The sequence below is a fragment of the Anas acuta genome, chromosome 1 (genome assembly GCF_963932015.1).
Source record: "Anas acuta chromosome 1, bAnaAcu1.1, whole genome shotgun sequence".
In the NCBI taxonomy this organism is placed as follows: Eukaryota; Metazoa; Chordata; class Aves; order Anseriformes; family Anatidae; genus Anas; species Anas acuta.
In genome coordinates, this window is record NC_088979.1 from 190,811,948 (window position 1) to 190,832,410 (window position 20,463).

Here is a 20,463-nt window from a genome sequence, read left to right on the forward strand (position 1 = left end):
CTGGGAGTCAGTCGGGCCAGAACGAGCCTGACTTTGCAATTGGAAAGGGACGAGACCGAAAAGGTCAGCAGAAATGCTGAGGCAAGGAACAGAGCTTTTTGCTCTGTTTTGTGTTGTTTTGTTTTAGGGAACTAGGAAGAGAATCCACTCGGGATGTTTTTGCATCCAGCCCATGTTGTGTTCACAGCTTCGCTTGTACCCAACATTATCTTCACAAACCCAAGAAAGAACTGCGTGAGCGCTAGGCTGCAGCACCCCACAGACATTGCTGGTTTTGGTGTCTCCCAGTTACAGAAATCTTGGAAAGAGAAATTCCCAAAAGCTGTTAACTTCCAATTAGCACGAGCCAAGTGAAGATCCTGCCTGTGCGCACTCTCAGGTCTTTCCTCCAGGACACGGTGTGCCAGCTTTATCCACGTGCTCTCCTGCCTCCCGTCATCTCTCTGAGCCCTCAGAGCACACTGCTGCCAGCAGGCGTGGGGGAACTGAGCCGACCCGGTGCCTGCGCCCTAGCTTAAGGATGCCTGGTCAACTTCATCCTGTGAGTGGCTCCTTTGCTCTTCCTATGATGAAAATTCAGAAGGTGAAAGCGGATTTTGGAAGCGTGAGCAGGAGAAGGTGAAATCCCTTCCTCCCATGCATTTCTGAGGTCAGTGTCAGTGAAACCTGGCGAGGTTGGCTCCAGGCTCTGCTGCTTCACCCTCACCCGCAGCGAGGGATTCAAGTTACTCGGTAGTGCGTGTGCTAGGTCAGTTTTATTTCCAGTTGCTTATCATGTGATGCAGTTATATGAAGAAATTATGGAGGTGTTGCCAGCATGTGCACCAGAAGCAAAGTTTAAGCAGACAACATATTTTTTGTTGTGGTTGTGTTTTCTTTTTTTTTAACTCACAGATATGGATGTGTGTGGCAATTTTAGCTAGATGGTATCAGTGAGATAAAGGAAAGTTCAGAAAACAGATATTTGAGTGTAAATTATAATGGTTTCATAAGAGAGCTATAGAAACAAATATTTTCTGCTGAACATTAACAATTCATCTTGCTGAATGCAAGACTTTGTTTTAACCATTAATTACTCACTGAGTAATGTATGCTGCCTTATTTTTATTTCTGCTCGGTTCCTGGGTTTTTGTTCTATATGTAATTCTGATTTAAAAAAATACAGATTTTCATTTTTAAACCGACCCTTGGTTCAATGTCAGTTTAGTAGAATTGCCTTATGTCTTGTTTTTGGTTTTTAAGTTTTATATTTAGAATAGGATTAGATTGACTTTGTTTTTTCAAAAAATATGTAAAGCACAAAAATGAAAACAATGCAACGTTCTTTAATGCTGAAGAAGCGTTAGAATCTATTTGAAAGTTTTGTTTAATGTCACAAGAATATGCTTACAGCAGCTAATCTCTGCAGTCAGAGTTGCACAATTATCAATTGAAAAGCAAGTAAAACAGGTGACACTTTACCTGTTTATCACCTAACAAAGCTGTCATCTTGCTGCTTCATCACGTCACACCTTTACTTCGCAAAATTCCTCTCTTAGCTTCAGCAAATGCGAACTTTACTGCACTCCAGCTGACCCAAGCATGGTTTTGAGGAGTTCACCGCTATCTTTGTAGTAGTTTTTCTTTTCATTTATGAGAAAATACTTTTGAAAATGTATTACAGCCTCCTTTTAGATTCAGTTAATGTAATCACCTGAAAATTTTTTGTGTCTCTGCCATACTCAGCTACCTGAATGTCTGACCTGGGCATTTTATGCCCGTGAAGGGAATCAATACAGAAAGCTTTGCTGAACTCAGTTTTGTAAAGTGGACTTTTGGAGTTACGTGAGATGCAAAATAGTATTTCCTTTATCTTTCATTTTTTTGTGAATTTTAGAGCAGCAACTTTTCATTCTTATGTGGCTGCACAGCCTTTCCTTAAAAAAAACTTAAGCTCGTTATAAGTTATCAGCTGTTCCATCACAGGTAATTTCAGCGGGCAGTCCAGACAGCCGGGAGCTGGGTGTCTCCCCTGGGTGCCTTGCATCTCCTGGGCAGTGGCCGCAGCCCCAGCGCGGTGCCGGTGCAGGCTGTGCGCGTCGCTGCGGCAGTGGGCGCGCGAAGGAAGCGCAGGAGTTGTGACACAGGAAGGGCTCGGAGCCTTGCTTCACTCGCAGAGGAAGCTGCTCGCTCCCCGGTGTTTGTGTTGCAGACCGTGCTGGGCTTCTCAAGGCAGGATCTCACCCTGCCTGGCCCTCCTCTTTATCTTTTCCTTTTATTTTTTCTCTTTCAGCCAGGGTTCTTTTTCTTAGTGCGTTTCCCATGAGACGTTTACGCTGGATGAGGCAGCAGCAGCATTGACCCACGCTGGCTTTACTGGTTAAGCTTTGCCATTCTCCTTTTTATCCCAAACTTTGCTTTAAAGCTTGATTTCGGCTTCACAGCACCAGCTGGTCTTTAAAACATTCCAGCTACCTGTCAGTTGGGGGCAGGTCTGCTTTTCCTTAAATATGCCCATCCCCGATACAGACCCTGCCAGGATGGAGGGGGACCGCGGATACAGCACGGCCACCTTACGTTTTGGAAATCCCTACAGCTGGCTCCTGTGAGGCACCCTGCAGGTGTACCGGTTTGGTTTGGGAGAAGTGGGGAGGGGGTTCAGAGTCTGAAAGGTTTCTGCCGAGAATATCCGTGCAAGTTTTTTTAAAATTTGATTGAGTTGAGCGGCCACAACGCTGGGCCAACACGGCTCCTTTATGCTCAGGGGTAAAGCGTGGTCCACGTGGTGCTGGGTGTCCTGCTAGCACACCCTCAGCAACTGCACTGCGTGTGTGAATCTGCTTCAGGTCACCTAAAGCAGGAATAATTCTGGAAGTTTTGAAACATTGCCTATTTTGGTGGCTTAAAAAATAAAGTGTGCCTATTTACAAAAACTAACCTGTACTTTTTATTAAGAGCAAAAGTTTAATTTCATCATCTAGAAATACACATAGGAAGTGTTGCTGGGTGAACTTGTAGTAATTAATAACTTGTTTAATTTGATGACAGTTGCATTAAGTATTTAATATGGAACTGTGCTGTGGCTTAAAATACCTTTTTTTCTGTTGATTTCTCTGTAAAAGTAAAATTTTATAACCTGGCTATCCTGCAGCATGGATGTAGAGATGTAGGCAGTTGCTCAGAGTTATTTTTTTTAAGATTATGTTGTAATACATCATTGCAGCAATACTTTCTTGTAAGTATGGACCAAATCTCAGACACTGAAGCACAAACAGCTTTACATTGAATCAAAAGATACCTTGCAAATAAATCATTATTTCCTTTAATTGAGCTTCAAAATTGCTTGACTTTTGCTGTTCAAACACAGATTCCCTTCATGTCTTAGGGAAACTTTTGAAGGCATGTGCAGAATTGTAATTTTCCTCATTTTTTTGGAACTTAACGCTGTTAACTTCCAGCAATGTCTGCAGCTGGCTGCCTAATAAAAATAACTTGCATTCCTAGAAACATTAGGTTGTACTGAGGGCAAAAATGACTAAACAGTTTTTAAAATGTAACCCACATTGTTACATGAAAATGTTTTGTCTTAGTATTAATCTAAACTAACAGCTTAGCTGCAGTGATATCTAGCAGTGCTTTAATTAATGTGGATTATCCATCTACAGAAAAGTTCTGCTGGTACTGTATCAGTTCGCTTTGGTATCTTTGGATGTACTCCATCTATTATTTTGAACCTATTGAAAGGCTTCCTGATTTCTGTTGCTTTAGTGATTTGTCTTTCCTTAATGCATGGAATACTCGTGTGTGGTTGCAAGAAATACAATAACCAATATTCTTGTGGTGCAAACGGACAGTGATGTTTTTATGCCTAGGAGTGTTACACTGTCTTTCATACCAGTTTTTATTTTAACAGGCAACCTCTGTTTTGTTTATTGCTCGCTGACTTCCTGATGTTAATGGAGTGAAACTGTTATAATGTAGAACTTCGTTTTAACGTAGTGAAATTTTCTGAGCAGTGTTGAACTCAAAATATGGCTTTCAGTTAGCTAGGAGATAAGATGGTGCAGCAATATATTTCTAGTTTGAAAACTTGGGGGCAAATTAAAAATGCAGAATGTGTCGTCGTTGTTCAAGTTCAGGTTCTGGAGAATTTTCAGCAGCAGGGCTTAGATTTTTTGTAATGAAATCGATGAGTCGCTCAGGCAAGGTAGTAATATTACGATAGTGTTGTGTCACGAGTCTAGCAATGTGCCCTGAGTGTGGAAGTGCTGTAGCAGATCCCTGTTGCATGACTTTGGCTTTTCCTAGGTGCACCAGGTCACTGATGAAGCAGGTCTGCCACGTTAAGTAAGCTCCACAGCTCTCGTTCTGGTCTCACAAGTGAAGAAGGCAGGTTCTTGGTGGTGTATATAGATAACGAATAAAGAACTTTTCTCCTTTTGTATCCAGTTCTTTCCAGACCCGTTTGGTTTCTCAAAATATTAGTGTGAGGAGTTGCCCGTCCTTGCCGCGTGTGCCACGTCCTCCTTACCGCGGTTAGCTGCAGCCAGGAGCTGCGTGGCACAACCTATGGGGTGGCCGGGGCCAGAGTGTTAGCTGTTGTTTTCCAAAATGACATCCTTACAAACAGGGCAGTGCTCAGTGATGCTTTGTGGGAATAAACTGTCCAGCCCTGGTAACTCTTCATAGATTGGAAGAGGAAAATACTGGTTTGAGGCTCGGTTGTGAGAGGAACCTGCTTCAGCAGCAACAAAACTTGAAAACCTCGTCATCTCTCCAGGATGCTTTCTCTGCTGGTGACATCGGTGTCCCTTTTACAGCACCGCTGGCTGTCACTGGCCAGGTTGCTGCTTGCTGGGCACCCGATGGGGGTGTGAATTGCCCCAGTGGCACACTGCTGCTGAGGAGCCCGACCTGCTCCTCTCATCGCGCCCATCCTGCCCCGCTCACATCATCACCTTCCTCACCCGCTTCTGTGGCTCTTCACACCCTTTAGTGAGGCTATAAATACTATAAGAAAGCTCTATGCTTTGATTTGGGTAGGTTTGGGCTGTTGTTTTTTTGTGGTTTCACACTTTTCCCCCCTTTGTTTTGGTAGCTTTCAACTGGCTGAGCAAGCTAAGCTTGCATGGCAGGGCAGCAGGTGAATACCAGGGGCGGTGGAAAGAAAAAGCTGGGAGAGTACATGGTTCAGGGGGAACAGCAGCAGCAATTAATTATTAAATCGGCTCAGCCTGTCTTATCTAAACTACAATCTTAAAAGCGTATCTTTTGGAAAGGGCATCTGACCTTGAAGATGAAAGATCTGCTGTTTGAATTAACCTAAAAGTGATGTTTTCTGGGCTATGCCTGTTCAGATTTGAGTGTTTTTCCTGCTAGTTGGTATCCACAGACTGATGATATATCTTAAGATTTAGTGGCAGTGTGTTATTTTTTTCCCCCAAAAAGGCATGCTCGTCTCCAACAGGAATTCAGAACCCTAAAAGGGGATGTGGTAGGGAGAAAGTTTTAATGTATGGAGTGAGCCTGCTCATATTATCAAAAAACACAGAAACTCTGACAACATAACTAAAATTCCATATGCAGTGTAGAAAATGAGAATTAAATGAAAACAAAACGTGGTGGGGCCTGCTGGGCTGCGTATCCAGAACATTGGCTTCCTCAGCACAGCGTTCAGCAGGGAAGAGGCAGCAGATTGAGCACAAGTTTCTGCAAAAACTTTGTGAATTTACCTCAGAACGGCTTTTATTGTACGTTATCTGAGCACGTGTATTTAGTGAGAACGCACTGATGTTATGGTTTTCTCAGACTGGAGATCAGAACTAAAGAAGTAAGAAACTTGGTATGTTTGAAACATTTTCACTCTTTTTTAATCTTAGAATTTGGGGGGAGGGAGAGAATCTGGAAATCTGAGGGTGGTACATGTGGTCTCAGAACAAATAATGGAGAAAATTAATGTGTAATTAGTGAATAAGCAAATGTAGGAATAATGCCTATATTCCTCTTATGTATGCAGGTGACCTTTAAAACATATTTTCTGAGTGTACTTTTTATGTACAAAAGGTACAAGTATACGTCCGTATGTTTAGATAAATTCTCTCTGGACTATTTTCCCAAAGTATATATTGAAGTTCGTGTCCACAAGCAAGTAAATACTGGTTTGACAATTTCAAGCAACTTCTATGCAACTTAGAGTATGTTTTTGCAATACTGTCAAAATACATATATCCACATTATATTAAAATAATTGTGTGAATATCATTTAAATTTAAGTCACTGATTCTAATGCACTACTAGGAGACTGACTGAACCAAAACCTTTTAATTAAGTCAGTAAGAGATATCAATATTAATTGGAAATGAGGAGTCTGAAGCTAAGGCTAAGAAATACAAGTTTGGGGCACTCGTGAAGATTTTTATAGCATTGCACAGATCAAGCAACAAATATGATCTTGTTTGCTCTAAGTAGTTAATATTGGAGACCTTTGCCATCTAACCCCTTAAGGAAGCAAGGTGCATACAAGGACTACAGCAATAAGCTTAAAACTCTATAATATACAGCAGCATTGCTGCTATTAGAAGTATAATTTTTGTGATTTTTACTTGTGCATTAAATCTTCACATATCATTTAACATGAATCCTTTGCATCTAAATACTCTCTAAAAATACTCAGAAGCTTTTGGAGTCCTAGAGCAGTGGAAAAGGTTGTACAGGAGAAGTAATGAAGGCCCTGTTGTCTTCCTGAGCTTGCTCTAAGAATTGCAGGTCTAAATATTAGAGAAGGAATGTTTATTCCTCTTAGGGTTAGTTTCATCCTTTTCCCTAGATGCATGTAAGCCCGATGCTGCACCCAGAGTGGTACTGCTGAGCTCCGTGGCACTGGGGAGGTGCCCAAGTGTTCAGATCATCTTCTATAAGTAATTGAGAACAAGGTCTGTTTTTTATATGATTGCTTACAATTAGCTGTAGCTACGTTCTGGGAAGACAGACACCTCTTGGAATTTCAGCTTGCTTAGACAATTTGAGTTAGAAGTTTTACACCAAGAGAATTGTGTTCAACTCCAAAAATAAATAGTTTAATAGTTTATTTTTATAAGTAGCTTACTAGTTTAATAGTTTATTAATAGTTAATAGTTACAGTTATTAAATAGTTTAATAGTTTATTTTTGTTGTTACAATACTTTATTTTTAATGAGAGAAACTTATGTCTAAGGATCCCCTGGGGATCATGGCCAAGAAAGAGGAACCCATTGAATACGAACTTTCTGAAAAGCTGACGTTTTTCCTAAGAAAGCAGATAGTGGGTTGTCTTTTCCTATGCTGGTAAGGTACTCAGAGCTGTTTTTAAAATGTCACTTGAATGTCTATTGACATCCAAATGGGCAACAGCTTCTTGGCCTGGATACAGATTGAAAAGGAAGAGACCTGTACTTGTCATATATCTCTCATCAGGCAGGATGGGGCAAACATCTTGCAAGGACTGACTGGAATCAAGTGAAGGGACAGAAATTACTATTCCCTGCCTGAAAAACAGACAAATTTCAGATGTGCAGACAGAAAAAATGGAAGTGGGTGTATCTCAGGCCTCCTAGGGTTTCCCCAAAATAATAGAATAATTTATGGGTTTTAGGAATGAACTGTTCAGGACTAATGTATGCCTCAGTTAAAGCTGTGTTCCTCACCTTCCAGTCTTCTTGTTTCCAGGAGGTTAAACACGAAGGCAGAATGCCATGGCCTTTCTGGAGGAGCAGCTCTGAAAATTTGGGACTGCATCAGTCTGATGTGCAGGAGAACATAAGTGTAACTTGAATGTCTGTCAAGCACCACTTGTTAGTCAAGGATTTGTACTTTTCCTCCGTACAATAATAGTTGTTTGATTTGTTTATGAAGATCTGTGATGCTTCGAGAGTAGCAGGAGTGTTTTATAGGCTGCAGACATAGCTTCGTAGAGTGTATTTCTGAAAATAGATCAGACACTTGATCTACTGGAGTTGTCGAGTCGGGGTACTGGGAATTCATAGAAATCTGTTTGCTGCTAAATATTGTTTAGATAAGACACCTGCCAGTAACTTTTACCAGCAGTCTGCAGAAATGATCAGCTGGAGCTTGAGGGATTCTTCTGAGATGATCTCTGCAGACAAAAGCAGTAGAATTTTGGCTTTCCCAAATGTTCTGACCTGCACTGCTCTAAAAATCCTCTTCTGTCCACTGGTGCTGAGATATCCATGGCACTGAAACACTAGGAAACTGATTTGGGGCTCAGAGTGAGATTAATATACAATTACAGAAAAACCTGAAACAGTGTGGCTGCTGCTCAAATATATGAGCTGGTATTTCATTTCTGTGCTGGGTTAATTTTTTTTGCCTGAAGTCTGCTCTGTTGTTTTTGCCAGTGCTGAACTGCTGAAGCTGTAGCCTTGTTTCTAGGTGGGAAAAAAGCCTGCGTGTTGACCTACCTAGCACTACGAGGAAACAAAATTAATTTTGTCCCTATTTTAGGCCCACGCGGCTTTAGCAAGAAACACGTATACTCCCAACAGATTGGACTCTTGTTTCTGCATCTTAAAGTTTTAGTCACTGAACACGTTGCAGAGTCGCCAGTCTCCACGTACTGGGTGCTAAGAAATGTCCCCAGGGTCAAATAGCTTAAAATGTGAAAGCTCTCCGACAGCAACGGTGTCCATCAGAAAAGCACTTCTTAGATTTGAGGCCTCCTCTTGAAAATTCCCTAGGAATATTATTTTGTTGCACAGCACCAAAGAAGTTTCTCCAAAGTGATGCTGGCATGTTGTCCTTTCTTAGTTGGGACAAGCCCAGCTCCATCTGTCCAAAGCTAGCTGCAGAGGTGAGATGTTTTCTTTTCAAATTAGTCTTAAAAACGCCCTGATAACATCTTCTTGCTGACATCAGGCGTGTTAATGGCTGATTTTATGCATTGGTAAATAGGCAGTCTCCTTAATATTTTTATGTAGTAGTACTATTACCTGAGCCACATTTACAGACTCAAAAAAGCAGGCTACAAAGGAATCACTTTGAGCTGCTCCATATTTCTTAACCTAGTTAAAGCCTCTGCAACGAACAAACAGAGTGATCCTTTATTAAAAAATAAATAAATAACATTATTTTCTGTATTATCCACAATGATACTGTATTTCTCACCCTTGGCTTGTTTTGTTTTCAACCTTTTTTTTTTTTTTTTTTTTTTTTTTTTTTTAAGATTCTGGGTTGTGTAGTTAAAACTTCCATATCAGAATTGCAGAGGTAGAAAGCAATTACTTGCAATGCTTGCTGCATATGATTGAGTGCACAACTTGTCTGTCATTAGCACGAGCTGTCTCTGTTAGTAGAGCATTTTCTCAAGCTATTTACTGGAAGTTAATCTATAAGGAAAATGTTTGTGGTCTTCATCTCTACTGAAGAAGACCTCTTAAATTTAAATAAGAGTTTTGATATTGTTGATGAATTCCCCTTTTTAGATTGAAAACGAAAGCACTGGTTATGGCTTCCTGAAACACTGGCTCAGGCAATCTATTGATGGATCACTTGAGACACCTAATATTAAGATATGGAAAATTGACAACCTCCTGGATGTACCTTAATCAAAAGCTAATATTAGCCTTGCTTTTCAAATAGTAGAATTTTATTTTTCAGAGAGTTGAAAGCATCGTTGTAAAATTATACTTGCTAGGCTGTTTGCATGGTTACTGTGTGCCCCTCCAACCCACATCCCCCCCAAAATAGTGTATTGTTTTTTTTTTTACACTGAAGTTAACCCTTCCTTAATGTTACCCTCTGCTATAATTTAAATATTCAGAACCATGCTGGGACTTGCATGCCATTCAAGGACTGGAAGGGAAACTTTGCCACACGTGGACGTGAGGCAGCAATTGCCACTCACTTGCCGTGCTGTCCTGTGGCTCCCCAGGATTACCCACTACAGGGTGCTCTGCCAGCTGCCCTGCAAGCATCAGCCTGAGATATGCAAATGGGCATTAGCAGTGTCTGTAGCATTCTAGCCATAAATCACAGAATCACAGAATTTCTAGGTTGGAAGAGACCTCAAGATCATCGAGTCCAACCTCTGACCTAACACTAACAGTCCCCACTAAACCGTATGCGACACAATCCGAATTTCCCTTAAGCTTTTAATTTGTCAGCTTTTTATCAGCATGTCTGTAAGCATTTTTACTTAACTATTTGTTTTATTTATTTACACATCAATATTACCTACTACTTCTGTACTTATTACTTGATTATTTTCTCTTTTTTTTTTTTTAATACTATTTTGTTTCATTATTCCTTTGCTTCTGTGATTACCTCTTCTGTGAGGAAAGTGTACCTACAGGGTTAATGCTTCCCCACTCAGAAATCCCAGAAGCATTTAGTATTATTTTGGTTAGGTAGATTCATACCCCAAATATACAATATATTTTTTGGTTTTGGTTTTTGGGTTTTGTTTTGTTAGGTCAGAGGTTGGACTCAATGATCTTGAGGTCTCTTCCAACCTAGAAATTCTGTGATTCTGTGATTCTGTTTTGTGTTTGTTTCTTTTTATTTCAAGCCCCGCATTGAAATTAAATGGGAAAAAAAAGTAATTACAATAATAATTAAAAAAAACAGGTTCTGTACCTTCAAAGATCTGTTGGCTCCATTACTGGTCTGCCTGGTCTCCATTTCGAGTCCAGTGGGTCAGGATGTCTTGAATCCAGTTCTGTCTTCTGCCCTATGGAAACTGCTGCCAGGAGGACCCGAAGTGCCCCCTGAAGAGCTTACTTACCGTGACTAATCTCTGAGAGTGCTGCTTCTGTATTTTCACACTCCCCAACCGCTTTCTCTCTCCTTCCAGGGCCTCAGGCAGAGGATTCTGTGATTAAGAAAGAGACTCGGATAAATTGGGGCCGTTTCCTCGCCTGCCCCCTGGGATCCCCACAGAAGGCAGGGAGGGTGAGCAGCCGGGGAGCGCAGTGCCCCAGGGAACAGCTTTGAGCTTAATTTCCTGGGGACCAGGGCTCCATGCATGTGTGCAAATATATGCAAGTTAAATCCTGAGATATTTGTTAAGTGCCTCATGATGTGGGCTTGCATGTGTCAGAGTATTTTATGTTGGTCCCTGCTGTGAGAATAAATTTACATTCAACTGGGGTCCCGTGCTAGGCTGCTGCAAATGGATGTTTTTGGCTTTCTGTACAGTCTGACAACTGCTCTGCTGCAGGTGGAGCAGCTTCTGCTGACGGGCTGTACCTGTGGGCTGTGCTCTTCCCCCTTACTGAATAAATGGGAAAACTTACACCTAAGGAAGTATTTTCCGGATAATGGGCAACCTAGCATTCCCAGCAGTGGTCACCTGCATGTGGGCTTGCTCAGAAGGTGCTGTGGCATGTGGAGCTCTGCTGTGGCAAGCCCAGCTTGTTCACAGAGCCCTTAATTTCTGGTAGGGGCTGTGCAGGGCTGGCTGATCGTGGGGACAGGAGGGGGCTTGGGGGCAATGCAGTGCTCATGCAGCAGTGCCCTGCAGCAGGGCCCTCATCCCATGTCCTCTTGGATGTGACTGTGTAAAAATCAAAGATAATAAGACCTCAGAAGTGTAATCTTTTAGTATTTTGAAGAATATGCGTTAATTGTGGTAATTTCTGTGCCGGGAGGGTGACAGAGCACTGGAACAGTTTGCCCAGAGAGGGAAGGGTTGGAGTCTCCATCTGTGGAGATATTCAAACCTCGGCCGTAATTATATCTGTGATTATGTATATGTGTGATTCAAATTAATTACTGTGTGTTATTCTGTGGAGTTTAGCCAGTGCTACAGCCTCAGAGACGAGGTGAGCGCATAACCTGGCTGGAGAGGCCAGGGGTTGAGGTAGCTGGCGGGGCGTTCCTCCGGGTTTTCCTCAACTTGAGGCAGGAATTGGACAACTGCTCAGAAGAGCTGGCGTCTCCTGGGCCGCTTGGCGAACCTGTCGCCTTTTGGCCTTTCCCTGATCAGGGCGCAGAGGTAAAAAATAAATAAATAAATAAATAATCAAGTAAAAAAAAAAAATACACCGAATAAAGCGGCCCCGGCAGCCCGCCCCCCGGCCCGCCAGGGGGAGCCCGCGGCCCCGCGGCGGGCAGCGCAGCGCAGGGCGGCCCCGGGGGCAGGATGGCGGCCGGGGCCCGGCGGGCTCGGCCGGAGGAAGCGCTGCCGGCCGCGGCCCCGCTGCGGGGGAGCCGGGCGAGGCCTCGGGCCACAACCGGTGCTGGAGGGCTCGGGCAGGCGGCGGCGAGGCGGCGGCAGGTACCGGGGGGTGCCCGGGGGGCAGCGGGGGGTGCCCGGGGCTGGGGAGGGAGCACGGAGCGCGCTGGGGCCGGCGCCTCGCGCCCCGCTGAGGAGGCGCCTCAGGAGAGCGCGGGACTTTGCCCCTTCGCTTATCTGTGGTGGTTTTTTTTTATGTGTGATTTTTTTTTTTATTCTTTCCAGCCGTATCAGCGTGCTGTTGTGCAAGTATCGATCGCTCGCGTTGCCTGCCGTCTCGGGGACTGATGTCTCCTGCGATTTTTGTGCTTGCACAAACACCCACGAATTGCGCCCGGGATTTTGGCTGGGGAGCAGGCGCTGGGTGCCGCTTGCAGCCAGCACCGCTGTCCCTTCAGAAGGGTTCAAAAAGCATAGAAAAGCTTCAGCTGGACCCATACATGCAGAGGAGTTATCACGACTTCTCCCTTTTTCATAGCATGTATTTGTACTTTCTTTGCTTGCACCATCACATCTATTTCACGTGCCGTGGGGTGCCAAAAAAACAGTGCAAGCTCCATCTGACTGTATTGGTACAAGGTAGTGTTTCAGAAATACATAATTCCTACCTTTTTCTCCTTACTTGATTAATAACATGACAGTGGTACCACAGCAGTTTAAACACAGTCTGCCACTATAGTGGGAAATTGCTGACTCTCGAATTAGCAGCTGTCAACTTCTTAATGGACTCCTTTATGTAAATTCCATAGAGCTTCTTAAATAAAGAACCAGGGAACTACCGAACGTTTGCTTTTGGAGGCTTCAGTATGGCTTGAATTGCGTAAATTTAAATTAAAAGAGAGTACTGTCATGATACTGAGTTATTCTCTAAATATATCTGATTTCTTTCAGTTTGGAGTTATTGGAAAGACAAGGATTGCCTGCAAGCTTTAAGGGCTGCTTACCATCAGCTGTAACACTGGCATTGCCACTTCACCTCTGCTGTGCTGTAGTATGGATTACAGCTCAGTTACTTTCTGTATGCAGCAATCACAGCTTTCCTCTATTTGTACTAAAAATTTGGGAAGAGAAAGAAATTCTTTATCACCATTATGTTCTTATTAAACAGTTATAACTAAGTGACCCTAAAAAACTTTTATGGATTTTCCGGGGCAGAAGAAAACCTGCTTGTTTACCTGAAACCTGTGTCAGCTGATGGAGGGGTTACCTGTAAATCTGTGGAAGTTTGTGGGTGCTAAATGAGCTTTATCTATAGTGCTAAGGATGTTCTGAGGTATCTGACCAGTACCGCTCCATTGTTAATTAAAATACAAAGCCAGCATAGCGTAATTTGTTTACAAGTGGCCACATAAAGATTTTGACAGGTAGTTTTAAAGGGGAAAGCAGAAGTCATACAGAGGTAGCCTATTTCACCACAGTCTGTTGCCCTTTGCTACAAGAAGGAGTTTTAAGGTGCTGGAGCATCCCCAGAGAAGGGCAGCAAAGCTGGTGAAGGGGTTTGGAGAACAAGTCTTTGAGGAGCATCTGAGGGAGCTGGGCTTGTTCAGCCTGGAGAAAAGGAGGCTCAGGGGAGACCTCATCCTGCTGTACGATTACCTTGACAGAAGCTATAGTGAGGTGGTGATCGGGCTCTTCTCCCAAGCACCAACTGATGAGATGAGGGGAAATGGCCTCAAGTTGCACCAGGGGAGGTTTAGGTTGGATATTAGGGGAAATTGCTTTACTGAAAGAGTTGTGTGGCTCTTGGAACAGGCTGTCCAGGGAAGTGGTTGAGTCACCAGCCCTGGAAGTCTTCAAGAAATGTGTAGATGTAGAACTTAGCGTGGTTTAATGGTGGACTTCAGTACGAGGTTAAAGGTTGGACTAGATGATCTTAGAGGTCTTTTCCAACCTGAATGGTTCTGTGATTTCATATAATAATTTTAAAGTAACCAGGAAGAGAGTTAGGAATTGCTTGTAAGATTTGTGATCGGCGAATTGGTGTAAGATGATTAGGGAGAGTCCCTGGTACAGGGTGAATGTAGGCACCTTGTGAAAGTGGGTTCCCTTTTAGCACAGCGAGTCTGCGAGCCTGTGCCTTGGGACAGCCTGCCCGAGGAAGCAATTGCTGAAGGACTGGAGGTGACCTTATTATAATTTGCCCCTCTCTGATCCTACACCACGAGGCAGCCCTGTATTAATACAAGGTTGGAGGCAAAGGTGAACCAGGAACCTTCTGAAAGGGCGGTGGAGCAGATACAGAAATCGCATCTCTGGTCACGGTACGACTGCGGCAGTCGCACACGAGGCCCAGTGCTGGCCTCCATGCTTTGCCCCCCTCAGGCCATAAAATTTCACCGTCCTTCAGTAAGTGTCACCTCTGAAGTTCTGTGAAAGCGTTTCACAGCCTGTTGCTAATCGTGTTCCTGGCTAGAGCTGATATCTTGTGGCAGGGGGAGCAGTAATGGAGCGGAAAGTTTATTTAAGCACCGCTCACATGTGTGTACTTGACAGATACGCGGCCAGTTTACCTGGAAGCTGCAGGCTGAAATTTGCTGTGGCAGAAGCCCACGTGAAGGGGAAATACCTTGGGCGTATTTCCTCAAACCTTACAACAGTTGAGACTCAGCGCAGTGCTTTCAGGTCGTGTGTTTTGCATTTCTGGTCTTTCCTAGTTCAGTGGCATTTGGCGAGGGGGAGGAGGGGAGCGTTGGCCTGTACCTTGTTACAGTAAATAAGAGGCGAAAACTTGTAAACCTTCTGCTGATATGAGTCGTCAAACATTTGGCAAAGTCTTTTGCCTCCCAGTTGTTTATCAGTAATCGAGTCTGCTCCCTTCTAGTGCTTGTGATGCTCCAGCATTAGTAAGTACTCAAAAAAAACATACACAAGATGTGCAGATACTGTACAGCAGTAGATGCCTCTTCCGTTTTTGTTGGCTGAATGTTATACCACCCAAAATATATTAATTCCTAATAATGAGAATAAACTTAATGTCCAAAGATAAAATAGCAAAGACAATAAATCCTCTGTAACTTCCAGTGCTATCAGCTTTTAGGTGTTAGGCGCTTGTAATCTAAGCAGATAAAACAACTGGAACTGCCAGAAGTCTCTGATATGTAGTATTGAGGTGAACTTTGGTTTTGAACTTTTTTTTTTCTTGAATTATTTCTTTTTCAGACTTTAAGAAGCCTAGAATTCAAGGCATTTAGGACTAGGGAGAAGGAAAGGAGGGGTTTAAAGGTGGTTGATTTAGCACCTGCAGATTCCCTCAAGTGTTACAGTGATGTTCTTCTGGAATAGATAGCTGCTTTCTCTACCTTGTGTTCTCTACCCTGACACTTTGGTTTTTGCTAGCCTTTGAAACTACTTTAAGCAGTTCCATGCTATAAGTTGCTGTCTGCAGTGTAAATAGATATTTTCCTTTCAGTATTTAGAAATAAGGTCAGTTGCTCAGGCATGGTTCATTTTGGTTCACTTGTTAGCCATTGCTGGTTAAACCTACTGCTGTGTCTAGCTACCAATTTGCAGACTCAGCAATAAGCTTTAGAAAAGCCTTGCTCTGTGATCAATTTGCCAAATACAGAGTGTAGTTCCTCCTCTGTAATCAAGCTGGAGTCAGCTGATTATAGCTGAGATTTTTCATGGCAGCATCCTGCATGTTGTCCTCCGTCTGCCTCTTCGGCCAAGTTACTCCCAGAGCTGAAAAAGAAAAGAATTCCAAACTCCTCCGACTTGGAAATATCTCGTATTATCTCTAAATAGGAGGATTTCTTTCAGCTATAGCAGCATTGATTTGATGAGGAGAGACAACTTCCAGAAGGGTCTAAAGAGCATAAAGTCTCTTCTGGAGTCTGCTGTCTCCTGGTAGATGGGAGAAAGGATTCAGCCCTGCAGCATGAGCACAGATAGCTTGATTCAGAGGAAGCAATTGGCAGGTAGGAAGTAATGTTGCTCTTTTTTTCCATTTCCTTCCCTGTGTACCTTTTTATTTCACTGCTAATTACAGGGAAATTTTGGCTTTGTGGCCAGGAAAACCGCTTTTGCCTGGACTGGTACTGTCTGTTGCTTTGTTTTCCTTTCAGTTAGGAAAACGCTTACATTTGAAGTTTCCCCTTACTTTAAGTATCTGGCTTGAGTGACCTGGCTGTAAATCATAACCTCAAGTGATCTCGCAGCTCAGCCCCTCAGCACGGAGGCCATCCCAGCTGTATTTGGGTTTTTATTAGCGTTTGCCATGCTGGCTGGTGCTGGCTGCTGCGCTGTCACAAGTATCCCGCTCTGGTCGGCAGCGAGCTCCCCGGAGTCCAGGCGGAGGACAGCCCTGACGCAGCAGGGCAGGAATGCACGCAGCCAGCTCTGCCTTGACGCGGGGCCTGAGTTAACACAGCTCAGGACCTGGGGCACGGGGCTAATGCTGCAAGGCAGTGCCTTCAGCTGGACTGCTGGCCCTTTTCCCCGGTGGTCTTGTCTTTGGAAATGTCATACGGAGACAACCAAAGTGCCTCAGTATAGATCAAAAAGGACTTCGGCCTTATGCTGGAAAGAAGTTGTTGCATTATTTCCAGACCCACGCCAGCCCTAGAAGTATAGGAACATTTGCACTGAGCTGCATGTAGGCTAATGAGCCCAGCTGGAGCTCATTTGTTTCTGCATCTCTGGTACAGATAATCTGACCATGGATAATTGAGTGTTGACTCTATAAATAACCGTCTGTACACTTTGCAATCCTACCCTTAAAACTGTTTTCTCCTTCCTGTTAGCTCCCAAGCTTACTCCCCTTGTAATGATTTCTTGACTGCCAGAGGTTGCTCGGTCCCCTGACAAAAGGCTGTGCTGTGCTGTTCATTCTTCCCACCTGAAGTGACGTGACACCAGCTCAGCCCCGATGGGAAATAATCATCCTAAAATGCTTTACCTGTGCTCCAAGTGACTCAGGTGGTTTAAATCAAAACCAACTGATACATGTTAAACGTGATACCTTGGAAAGATGTTTAGTGCATGTTTGTTCTCATAGTTAAATATCTTCAGGCAAAACTGATTCCTTCATGTGGACTCGCTTACAAGTTGGACTTGCAATGATCTTGGTTTGTTTGTTTACAAATCAAGCTCATTGGTGCTGAAACTTGCAGGAATTATTTTGAGTTGAGTTATGCCTGAGAAGTGATTTTTTTTTCCTACTGAACTTGTGCAATTAATTACAGTAAAGTAATTAGAGTGCCTCATAGAAAAAATAACCCCTGTCGTCAGATGGAGAGTTTCTACGTACTCACTTTGTCCTAAAAGTTTTTATAAAACAAACCATGTGTGTGCTTCTGAGAAGATGCACAGAAAGTTGAAACCACCTGAACTGGATGGCGCTGGAAGTGGCAGGAGGGAAAGCTGCCTTGCACGGCCGTGCTGTCACAGCCTTGTCATGTTGTAGAGATCACACACGCACCTCGGTAGGTAGCTGTAATGGGAATCATCTGCATCTGTCCCCTGTGCCACTCCTGCCACACTAATATGTGGCAGAGGCAATACAACATCTTTGACATGTATCAGTCTCTCCCATTCAGGGCAGTGATGGAAAAACGGTTGGTGTTATGGCCAGGTACAGGTTTATGCCCAGCAAGGCTTCTGTAATGCACACAGTTACTTGCAGTGACAAATGGGTAAGACACGTTCAGAGGTAGAATACCAAGTGCATTTCACATGGATTTTCTTAAGCTGATTTACATCTACATTGTTTATGTGCAGTTTAGGGCTGAGTTTCTTATTTTGCACTGTTAGATGTCAGAAATGATGCAAGTTAAATTAGAAACCGTCTTTTCAGATCTGAAATTGTAAATAAATGGGGAACTAAAGGAACTATGAAGAAAAAGAAACAGCTAACAAAATGCCTTTACAGGTAGGCCTTTCAGCATGGTTTGCTCACAGTTTTCTTCTGTAGCAGGTTGAGGGTTTGGGGTTTTTCCTATTGTAAATGCTATTGTATTAGTGAGAGAAACACGAATAAATGACCTCTCTGGGAATTATTTGGGACATTCACTTTGGAGGCTGCGATTTAGGGGGTTATAACCTGTGGGTATTCCTGCAGTGTTCTAAATAATAGGGTTTATTACTTGTGGCAAATGAGATGCCTGAAAAAACGTGTGAGCTGATTTATCTAAAACATTAGGAATGAAAAAATATTCTACACTGGCTCGTACTCTGCTTTTATTGCAGGTTTGATAATACGGATTGAAACTTAAATACAAGCTCATTCAGTTTTCAGAACAAAACAGCAGTCCTCTCTTGGGCAGGTGTGTTTGGTTAACTTGATTTTTACAAGATGTCAGAATATTCCGAAGGGATCAATTTGAGGCCAGGGGATATCCATGAGGAGTAACGAATACGCAAAAGCAGGTAAAAAAATACCATATAAATTTTTCAAATTGTGTTTTCCAGAAAATAATATTAATAAGGCTCATGTGATTACAGTGATTTTGGCCGAAGAATTTTTAACTCCATGCCAATTCGACTTCAAAGAGGCAAAGTTTCAGCGATTTTGTGAAAATCAGCAACTGTGAGGAGATACCTTACTGTGCCCCCAGGGAACAGAGTTCCTTGTGGCAGCAGCACACTTGTGCTGGTAGTTGTCACATGTGTACCTCTAGACCTTGCTGGGGGAAGTTGGTGGGACAGGGAGCACAAAAGACTCTGGATATGGGATGAAATGTAAGGGTGCTGTGGGGTGGAGAAGCTCAGGGTAACTGAGATGCAGAAAATCTAGGGATCAAACCCATGGACTTTGAGAAAAACATTTTTCATTATTTTTCTCTTTATGGCACATCTGGTTGTTAATATAGAAAAAGAAATATGTTGTTTCACCAGATGCTGGGTTTGGATCCCAAATAACAGAGCTGAAAAAGCCAGAGGCTTTAAATAGTAGGTTACACGCAAGTGCTACAGAGCTATTATTCTGGGCCAATTTCAGTAAGTTACAGCATTGTTTTGGTGGAGTCATGAAATCTGGGTATTTTGCTTAAACAAGGCTCATCTTGCTGTTACGTTTGTTTTATTCTTTTGCCTGTAGAGGCATTTTTAACATGTGGAAGTATGACGGACTTCTGCTGGTCTGTGTGATATGGTTCTCACCATTAGCTCAGTTACCTGCAAAACCGTAGTGATTGCGTTCAGCTTTGTAGGAGCTGAGCACTGCTCGTCTGATCAGTTTGAGTCTGAGTGTGGAGAAAATACCTGACACCTAACCCCGAGCTCCTTGTGGAGACTTGCCAGACCACCTCAGCTGTCCCTCCGTACTCGTCTGTGGCTATCTTATCTTCCAAAAGAAGTGTTGTTTTCTCTCTGCTTAGATTAAGCAAAACATTAAAGAGGTAGAAGTACAAATTTTCTGTAATAGTCTTATTATAGGGGCAACATCTGATGAGTTCCTAAAACATTAATGTATATAAATTATTTTGTAAATATCATTGAAGATGGAGATAGGTAAAATATTCCGGGGTATCTCTGAAAAATACAAGTAAATAAATAAAAATGGGTATCAGCAGATGACCTTGAGTGTGAAAGATCTGCCCTAGGCCCGATAAAGGGCTCTGCTACACGTTATGAAGCATGAGGGAGTAGCGATACCAAATTTTCCTCTTCTTGCAACAGTCTGGAGTAAAATTATTCCCCAGATTCTTTGGGGAGTGAATAAATGAGTTGCTTTTAAATTTATATTTCTAGTAAACTAGTGTGCCGTTCCTAATGTTATGTTTAATATTGAAATACGTTTAGTTACATCCCACAAATAGCCTAACTAAAGATTTCTCTTCACGTACACAGATCACCCACAAAATTCTTATTTGTCTGTGGTGCTGCCTGTGCCTGAAAGGGAAGTCCTATTGTTTGAAAACTTTTTAGGTTAGGGCTGGTAGCGTATTTCCTTGATCTGAGAACAAAAATATTACCACCACTGGTCAGCAGGTAATAAAATAGTGCAGAGGAACTAGTGCAAGAGGATGGTGAGGGCTGTCCTTATGGCATAAGCACAGGGCACGAGGTGTAAGATGCACTCACCCCACACCCTCCCAGGGAATTCGGGATGTCTCACAGATTTCGTGTTGGGCTACCAGGGCATCTCTTCCATCAGAACTGGAAATTTCCATGCCTAAGCTCTCCTTGCTTTTCTGTAGTAGAGTGTCACGCAAAAAAACAGTGTGTGCCCGTGATTCACTTGCTCTGTTAGGTCTTTTTTTTGTCCAGGGATTTTTGGTCTTTCTGAGCTGAGGAGAGCGTGTAAGTTGTGATAG

At 43.0% G+C, this 20,463-nt stretch overlaps 1 protein-coding gene across 7 annotated transcripts in view; it reads left to right on the forward strand.

The window, feature by feature from the left end:
* The window catches only part of ATXN7L1 (ataxin 7 like 1), a 114,504-nt gene that overhangs the window by 54,056 nt on the left and 39,985 nt on the right, over window positions 1-20,463 (forward strand). The window contains exon 1 of one of the 7 annotated variants that reach the window (XM_068669792.1): window positions 11,386-11,410. The exons of 5 other annotated variants lie outside the window; for them this stretch is intronic. The gene's annotated coding sequence lies outside the window, so the exon portion shown is untranslated. Of the gene's footprint in view, window positions 1-11,385; window positions 11,411-12,080; window positions 12,251-20,463 lie in introns of those variants that run through there. One more of the 7 variants, XM_068669789.1, reaches the window with a different exon arrangement.